Source organism: Pinus tabuliformis, chromosome 9 (assembly GCF_031772625.1).
Source record: "Pinus tabuliformis cultivar Carrire ecotype Pingquan chromosome 9, CPIR1, whole genome shotgun sequence".
In the NCBI taxonomy this organism is placed as follows: Eukaryota; Viridiplantae; Streptophyta; class Pinopsida; order Pinales; family Pinaceae; genus Pinus; species Pinus tabuliformis.
Window position 1 is genome coordinate 756,506,513 of NC_142307.1, and position 10,137 is coordinate 756,516,649.

The 10,137-nt window shown below is 37.3% G+C and overlaps 1 pseudogene; it reads right to left on the reverse strand.

Annotated features, from left to right (window-relative positions):
* Window positions 1-308: 308 nt before the first annotated feature.
* On the reverse strand, window positions 309-9,101 carry LOC149150914 (uncharacterized protein C24B11.05-like; annotated as a pseudogene).
* Between the last annotated feature and the right edge of the window lie 1,036 nt (window positions 9,102-10,137).

Genomic DNA, 10,137 nt, shown 5'->3' on the forward strand with positions numbered 1-10,137 from the left:
ACACTCTCGTACCATGAATAGCATATCAATACTAGGGACATAGAGTTGATCATTATGTTTCCCCACTAAAAAATTATTTGTTTCTTTAAAAAAAAAAAAATTGCATTTCGAAGATTACTACAAAAAAAAAAATTTGAAAAAAAGGCAAAATGCTCTCGAAAACGCTCCCAAAAAGGCAGGGAGCGAAAATTTTTTTAGGGAGCGCACTCCCGACCCGCTCTCGCCTGGAGTGCGAATTAGGAGCGGGATCGGGGGGGGGGGCGCTCCCCGCAACACTGCTCTATTCCCTCATTCAATCAGACTATGTATTATGTAGTCACAACAGTTTCAATGGTTGCACCTGCTCGTCTTGAGTACGCAACATTTTTGGTGCTCTCTGCATCTGCTTCTTTCCAAATCTCGGGCAGAGCTTTTCTAATGTTGTGAATACTTTCAAGGGAAAAATCTGCTCCCTTTGCGCGGAACGAAGTGCCTACCTGTTGACGGTGGAAGCCAATACTAAAATTAGATGAAGATTCAACCAATTATGCATTTTTACAAAAGCATTATATCCCATTTACAATTATATGGTCTTTACCAATACCGTATGGAGGCCTGTACGCTTTCCTGCGGCTATATTCCTGGGACTGTCATCAAAGAAAATCTGCACGGAAACATAATAGATTAAATAGAAACTCTTACAATAGATGTTGAAATGATATGCATAAGGTAAATAAAAATTGATGATGTGGAATTGCAGGTTGCCAGATTGGTTTGAGTCTAGACTACAATTGCGTACAACAATCCCTTTGTAGCTCCTCTCCACTGAAAAGGTGCTATTCGGGAATAGATGTATAACTGATTAGTATGTGGGATGTGATCAGACTAACAAACATCTCTTTCTTATTTAAACATCTCTGTCACACACCTTCAGATTTATGTTTTGGGACTCAATACAATATTCTCTTTGTAGATCTTGCTCGTTGAAAAAGGAGTGTTTTCAGAGACAAGTTGATAATTGTGCAATATGTGGGACATGATCAGAGCAACATGCATCTTTTTCTTATGAAAATACCACTGCAACATAACTTCTCAAAAGACAACTAGGTCATTCACCCTGGGGGATTTCAGCAAGAATGGCCATTTTTAGAAAACGTATCGCTATAGGATACCCCTGTACCCTCACACTGGGGCCAAAGCAGAGGTGTTAGCTATCCTTCTTTGTTTACTAAGGGGGATTTGGTATAAACTTTTTACGGTACGTGGATGAGTCAATCTTAATGTAGATCCATACTGACTGCTAATGTATTATATAATACATTTTCATGAAAAAATGGATAGCTGAACGAAAATGGCCATCAAAATCTTTGTTACCATACCGTTCTTTGTGGATCAGCGTTTGCAAGGCGAAGAGCCTGCTCCATGGCATCTTTTGAGGGCTTGCAAATTATGGATGTCTTCGGGTTTGTAGAGTTATTAGCGGGCATATTCCATTCATTATTGCTTTCAGTAATATTTGAAACAGGATTAAGTGTCTCAAAGCATATTATGCCTTCAAAGCAATCTTCCAATCCGAGCCTGTTAAGGACCTTTGCAGAATGAACTTTTTCACTGTTTGTGAATATCTGTTTTTGCAAAACAGAGTTACAAGCGGTTAACGAGCATGCTAATAACTTTCCAAACAAAACCTAGGACTTCATTTAATATCATCGTAAAAAGAATTTGAAGGGATCCATATGATCTTACAATTTTCCTCTGAGGCATGCTTAGTAACAAGTTCTTCAACATAGGATCTGGTTTAAGCTTCTCATATGGCAATCTTCTGTGAACAAAACTGTATAAGAAATGTTTGTTTCCAGTGAGTGAAACAGGATAGCATGTAAGGCCAAAAGAAACCAATGGTATTCCAAACAGTCTAAACAATGAAATTCAAATCACTGGCATTTTCTCTAATTTTGTGGAAAGTTGAAACATTAGATAGCTGTAAATTTACCAACCAGAAGATGATACAAGATTTCTTAGATACCTGTGGTAATCGTCATAGTCAAATTCATAGCCCACTGCCTGCGTAGAACAAAGAATACTGTCAAAATATGCAAGGAATTCATGAACATGAAAGTTGAGAAAAAGGATCTCAATCCAATTGCAATTCCTAGCCATAACATTGATCATAATTCCATATTTTAGAAATTGATATTGGTAGTAGTTATTAAATAAAGACATCTAGAACACATTATATTTGCATTCATATATTATCATTAGCGGAGTAAGAAGAGAGTTCCTTGAGGCTTAAAGACCACAGATGAGAAACAGGGTTTCAGTCTCATGAATTTGCAAAAGGTATCCTGGCAGAGTAGTGGCCAGTAAAATAATAGAAAACCATGGAGTAATTATGGATAGTATGTCTCAGATGTTCTGCAGTCATTCCAGGAAGCAGCTTCTGATTGAAAGCAGCTCATAATCCCACTCTTAAGCTACTTGCTAACCGATGACACATAAGGGACCCCACTCTTAAGCTACTTGCTAACTAATGACACATAAGGGGGTTTCATAATTCCTCAGTAATCAGCTATAGAAGACTCCCAATACTAAAAACCAGTCATTTTAACCTTAAAAGTTGAAATACCATGTTGAATTACATGAAACAATAGGGATTTAATGCTTACCCTGAGTCCAGCCATGGTTGTCCCATATGTTTTATACAGCTCTCTGCTCAAGTCAGGGACTCTGCTCTTTTCAACTCCGAGTTTTTGATTCACATAATCTGTCACACAACAACCAGATCACACACACAATTCAAACCTCAAAAGTTACCTCAATGGCTTAAGAGAAGTCTTAATTGCATCTACAACCCCAGTAGGGGTGGGGTGATCCAACTCTGTGTGTGCAACAGTGCGTTAGTTACAGAAAATATATTGGGTGTGTTGAATATGAACACTAAGCCCATAGTCGATCTGGGTCTGATTACCTTCAAGTTGAAAAGTTGGAGATGCATATAACAAGCTCACGTAAATTCCAAGAAATTATTCGATGGCAATCTAAATATGCAACTCCAAGCTTTCCGGGTTGCATTTCAGACTCTGGTTTGGATTAAAATCTAAAGATTAACATTTCCTTAAAAATAACACTTAAATTACATAATTTTTTAGGCGCAGATTAGCTATAAGATTACCTCTGATGTTGTTGGTGCATGCTGCAGCTAGTTTGGAGCTTTAAGGGATATAATTTGTCATCCAGATCTAGAACAGTGGATTGGAATCAGAAACGAATACATACAGCTTTAGCTTAATACCATTGAAAAGGGGAAAACTTAAAAGCCAAAGAAAGAAGTGTGATGCTCACCAAAGAGAAGGCAGTCAAATCAAGGGCCCTGCTCGGTCACGAGTCGATTCTCAGCCAGTACCATTATGGATGACTCTGCAATACATATACCAAAAAATTATCATCCTGATACACTAAAGTATATGCACATCAAAGGCATGAAAACAAGATAATTATGTTCCAATTATGAAACTTCGACAATTTCAAAAGAATCAAAGAAGATTGGCTCTAAAGAATACTAGATATGTTGAATATGGGGAGAAGAGCGAATGCAATAGGAAAGGAGGCAATGTATGTTGAAAGAAAGAAACAGGGACTCGCAGAATAAAATGCAATACAGAGGGGCATAAACAAACTAACGATGTTAATGAAATGAAGGGGGGAATTGAAAGAGAACATTGGGTGGCTTAAATAGATCTCCGAACGGCTTAGATGAATTGCTGCGAATCTTCCGTATTGTAGTCATAGACTCGTGATCGACTCCAGTCCCCATGTTTTCACATTCATTTGTTGTCACTTTATTGGCGTGCAATTTGTCGAGGATTCCTCCCATTTTCAGGAAACTCAAATTTAAAAAAAAATTAAAAAATCGGGTACCATGTGTTTTGGTTCAGGAAACACATTAAAAGCGTTTCGTCGTGTGAATGATGTGACTGTGTTTTGGTGGAAAACATTTCCATTTATATTAAAAATGTATATCGATGGCCAAGAAATTTAGACGTTGAAAAGGAATATGGCAGCAAGGGGAGTGCGCATAGAGATTTCAATTTACTGGCCAGCAGTAACGAGAACCTTCAACGAAGTTCTCGAGAACCATTTCCTTTTGACAACTGCGATTCGTCTTCCATTAAATATTTAATAAATTTATAAACCATTTGTAGTTTTTCAACATTTCAACTTTTTTATTTCACCATTTTTAATTTACTAAAAAATGGTAAGCCTAATCAGTGTTGGATTCTTTTGGATTCTTTCATTAGATTCTTTTTGTACTCCTGAAATGACGTGATTGAATTCATTTAATGAAATAGATGGAATTATTTCCATCATCTTCTATGGGTTTTCTTTTCTACTCCACAAATGACCATCAAATTCATTTATAAAATAGATGGAATTATTTTTCTTTTCTACTCCAGAAATGACCATCAAATTCATTTAATGAAATAGTTGCGATTATTTTTTAACCACCTTCTAAAGCTTCTAGGTTTTGCAGAAATTCAATAGTGCTTGGAAACATTGAAAGCAATTAGTTGACCTAAAACCCTTGGTGACTGGGTTTCCTTTTGGAAGTTATTTGTAGACATTGAAGTCTATTGTAGAGTTTTACAGAGGGCTTTTTTCTTATGTGTTGATTTAGAAGAAAATATCCTTATAAGAAATGAAATTTATGGCCACTTCGGGATATTCTTATTCTAGGTGATGATGATGATATTGAACCCCAACCAACACTGAAAAAATGGCATTCAAAGAGCCAGAAAAAGAACAAGCACATCTATCCCTTGTTCTAGCCAATGAAGCAGATTGCATTGAGAAAATTCTGTCCCGGTCTCCGACCAAGGAGGTAGACTTGAAAGAGCAAGAAGATTGTGAATTTGATGGGGTATTAGGGTCTCCTGCAAAAACCTTTGATGTTCAAGATTGTCCTTGAGCACCCCTTAACTATAATCTTAAGCTGGGCAAGACTGTAAAGAATCAAACTCGCATAAAAGAGAAAATGCATCTCCTTACTCTAGGATGGAGATTTGAGTTCAATTCTGGGTGTCATGATGTTCATTATATCTCTTGGTTAAAATTACTATTCTCTTTTACAAGCATGTTCGACATGGAAGAAGCAACAAAAGATTCATAGAGTAATAGATAGAAATCATGACGGTGATGTGGAGGGGCTAACAATTCAAGAAAATGCTTTTTGGGGGTGTTTCTTCATTTCCTCCTCTATAGAAAAGTTGAGCATGGGCTGCAAGAAACATGTCTTCAAATTTGTATGTCCAAAGAATTCAAGGAGAGTCTATAGTTCTAGGGAAGTATTAAAACATGAAAACAACAATAATGAAATTATTGTGGATGCTTTGAAATTGACACAAGACTAAATCAACGGGTATTTAAGAGATAGAAGATGCATAGTTGTGTCAATAAGAGGAAATTAAATTTTTGAGGTTTATTGGGCTCAAAGACTTCACTAATTTGTCTGAGACCTTCATTTTTCATGGTTTGGATGAATTGTTTGGTCCAAAGCTTGTGGTAATGATTATAATATATTGTTGTTGCAAAATGTGTGGAATTTGATCATTTTCCTTTATTATACGCACAACTACGCTAGGGTATCTATTGCCTATATGTGATCAAGGGAGTTTATTATCCTTCCTTTTTTCTTGTAATGTGAGTCTACAACATATAGGAGGTTGTCTAGAGTATTTATGGTTGCTAACTAGAGTTTTGCCCTATTTTATTGAATTATGTCTACAATTCTTGTTACTTTACTCTGCAATTTTAAGGGAGACTCACTAGCTCAAGATTTTCTATATAATTATACATGAATTGAATTGGATGCAAGGATTGAAGTTTTTAAACCATTTTTGTTTGATGATATGAGAAATTGCTTTGAGAAACATTGTCCGAGATAGGAAGTTGCGGTGTATAACATGAGCTATTTTGGCTTACACGTTAGGGGTTGTGGTGGAGAACATGAGTTGTATTTGGCTTATAAGTTGTGGTGTATAACCTAAGCTATTTTGGCTTACATGATAGGGGTTGTGGTGGAGAACATGAGTTGTATTTGGCTTATGTGCTGCACCAAAGGGGTTTCCATTATGTCAAAATCGTCCGGGACTTTCTCCTAGCTTCATCCCTTTTGAAACATGCCACTTTGGTTGAATTTTATATTGTTAATGTTAAAAACTCGGTGGAATTCACAGACCCTTCTGTGGATCTGATTCCTCATACATCTTAAAATAAACATCAACACAAGAAAACCATCGCATTTAATCAAGGATCTATACCTACATTCACCAACAATCCATTTCCAAATTTTCAGGCTAGTCAATTTCCTAAAAGGGCATAAACAAAACTAAAGTTGCAAGTACAATGTTGAAATTGCTAAGCATTCCCTCAATTGACATATTACAAACCAAATCAATAGGATAGTGAAAGAGGATTTCACTTTACTTTTAACACCATGTTATTTCTCTCACTGGAATTGTAACATATCACATCTCTCTTCATCTATGCTCTTTCTCCATATGTTATTGCCTTATGAAGTTCCTTTGCAACATTTGGTGCAATTGCTAGTTAATAAATTTATAAACCATTTAGAGTCTGAGTCATTAATCCAGAACGATTTCCTTTTGACAACTGCGATTTGTATTCTATTAAATATGTAATAAATTTATAAACCATTTAGAGTCTGAGTCATTAATCCAATCGATTGTGACCTTAGAGTCACCAAAAAGAAACAGTATCAAGTTGAACCATCGTGCACAGAATAAAAGTCCCCACAATCCAATAACTTCTACCCTTGTATTTGTGCCCAAGCCACAATTGCAGCTTAAGTGAATATATCAATTTGTTGTTAAAACAATATGGGCACCATAGTCGCATTCCTATAATCGAGCAGCAACATCGGAAAAACTTACAGTGAGACATTTCATATAATTTATAATTTATGAATGGCTAGAATTTGGGCAAAACAATTCAAAAAATATTGTATTTGAATCATGTTTTTTCACGGTGGAAATAGATTTAGTACATGGGGCACCCAAAATCTTGAAGTTTGACAGATATAATCTGGATTTACAAAAATCCCTGCTAGATTTTCTCAAAATATTACCGAAATTTCCATGATTTTTAAGGCAAAAAAAAGGTCTGGTAAGACTACTGCATTTGGTGGAATGAGCTTTTGGTGGCATGGAACCATTTTCATGGAGAAAAACATAAACGTTATCGCTAATCCTAAAAATATCATATGATAGATTTTCAAATATCAGAGCGTTCCCATAGCCACAAAAGCCCCCGCAAGATAAAAAAAAAATGGAATGGCCTTGTACTCACAATTTGACTTCCAATATCATATAGAAGCTTCAATAGATGTATATTGTGGAGAAACAACCTTGTGAATGTGTTGTAGAACTCTATCCCAAATGACCTTGGCAACTTGGCAAGATATAAGCAAATGGAAGGCTTCTTCGTTCGCTGCCCTGCACAATGGCAAGATATAAGCAAATGGAAGGCTTCTTTGTTTGCTGCCCTACACAAACAACATCTGATGCAGGAGCATCCAGCTCAAGGAAGGACATGGCTGGAATTTTGTCTCTTTCAAACAGTTTGAGTTGCATTAGTTTTCACATTCTAGGAGTGGCTGTCTCAGCCAATGTTAATGTTTGCTTACGTATTTATTTTTACTTTATTTTTAGTTTTATTTAAAATTTGTTTTTAATTTACAAAGCAAGAAAAGGCAGTTATTCAGAAACCATTTAATGTAGCCACATATTGTAACTATTGGTAGTTTGCTAACCGTCTAGTGTGCTCTACAAAATGAAAGGAGAAAACAACTAATGGAATCTTTTGCCATCATAGAATTGAATGAAGAGAAAGCACATAAATATTTTCTGAAGAAAAACATTTGAATCCATTCATGTTAGAGCTCTAGAATTATTCCTACAGAGTACTCTTGAATTATTTTCTTTTCCATAAGCACAATAAATATACATAGGTGAACAGTGAGCATCAAAAGCGACAAGAGCTCCCAGATAAGCAGCAACACAAACAGAGCAAATATACGAGGAACAAGAGAGCCATTATCCATATAGACAAGCTTAGGTATAGACATGATTACATTCCCATTTTCATTTGCAAAATTTGAACAATCAAATTCACATCATATATATATATATATATTTGTCAAAAGCCGAGCGTTACAGTATATTGTTCAAACAACCAGTAAATAGAGTAGAGTCGATCGAACTACAAAACCCCCGCGAGGTCACTGCAAGACCGTTTAAATACATACATGATCACAAACAACAGAGTCGAAATGGAGCCATAGGCACAGTGACAAGAGACCACAGGGCCAAGTCAAACTACAAGTAAGACTCATAAAACCCTATGAACATTGAACTCTCAGTCTAACAACAAAAAGACACCAAGGAGAAACCCTACTCGGTTCAGGTGTAGGAGACCCAACGTGAGGACCACGAGCAGACCGTCACTCACCTGCGTTGGCCAACAACCAGGCCATCAACAATGAAGCACAAGAAACCTACAACTACGTTAATAGACTGTAACCAGAACAGAGGGTCGAGTTGTGAGAACTTACCAGAGAAGAGTTGAGCCTGTGTAAGCCAACAAAGAAGCCATGGAGTCGAGGTTGCAGCCACAAAGTTGATCGCTGCCACGAGGAGTAGAGGCTATCAGTGTCTGATAAAAAAAAAAAAAAAGTGACTAGCATAGAAAGAGGGATTACCTTCGAGTGACTTCCGAGTGGAAGCTGGAAGCCGAGCGACTCCATGGCCACAACCTGAGACAAAACCAAACAAATAATCAACCTGTGAAGCCAGCGCATGGAGGGGAGACAAATAAACAAAAGCTGCAACTGAGAATACAAGTATAGCCGAGCAAAAGTTGACCACAGAGACCGATACCGAGGGTTTCACACCCAGGTCTTGAAGCCGAGCACAGAACAGGCCGAGACATCGTCCACAGGTGAAAATCCACACCACATTGCAAACCAGGCACAGTAAAAGCGAAATCTCAAACAAGTGATAGAGCAAACCCTCGTATAGCAGAACCAGAGACCTCACCAACAGCATAGCGGCACAGCAAAATGAACAATGCAAATGAAATGAACAGTCAGGGTTTCAGGGCATAGAAGGAGTGGGAAGGAACAAAGCCCGAGACCTGGACACATGTCCTCGTCTCCATAAACCAACAGTACCACCGCATTAAAGTCAACCAACCACCGTTTAATAAAAAAATCCAATCAATGTATTTATCATTAATCCGAAAGTCGTAAGGGCTAGACCCATCAAATTTTGGTATCAGAGCAGGAACAGTTAACTAATTTTTCTTATAAAATGGAGGCTGGAAGAAGAGGTCATGGCAGAGCTATTTGAAGAGTAGTAGATGAGGGATTGAGGAAAGAGATTAGGATCCTGAATTCCCGCTTGGCGGCAGTAGAAGTAGAAAGGAGAAGGGATCTGGAAGTAGGGGATGACAGTGAAGAAGAAGTTGTAGTTACAACAGATGGATCAGATGAAGAAGGACCTGAAATCAAATTGTTAAGGTCAGTCTTGTTGGCTAGCAGTAAGCTAAAGCCTGAAATTCCAAATTATGATGGCAGTTTGTACACAGAAGTACTGTTGGACTGGATTAGTGAGCTAGACAAATATTTTGAATGTGAGGAGGTCAACGAAGATAGGAGAGTTAAATTCGTTGCTACTAAGCTGAAAGGACATGCAGCCTTATGGTGGGACAGTGTCCAAGTAGAGAGGAGAAGATTGAATAAGTTACCAATTAAAAAGTGGACCAGAATGGTCGCCAAGATGAAGGGCAGGTTTTTGCCCAAAGATTACCAGATTGCTCTGCATCGACAGGTACAAAATTTGAAGCAGAGAGGAATGAAAGTGAAAGAATATACTGAAGAATTCTATTGGGTGAATTTGAGATATGGTTATAATGAGGACACCCTAGAAAAGACAGCAAGGTTTGTGAATGGCCTAAGGCTGGAGATATTGGACGAGATAAGTATTCTTTATTCGAAAACCATAGAGGAAGCATACCAGAGTGCCTTAAAGGAAGAAGAAAAGATTAAAAAAAAAATTGAATGCCAGGAGAGGATGAGGAATT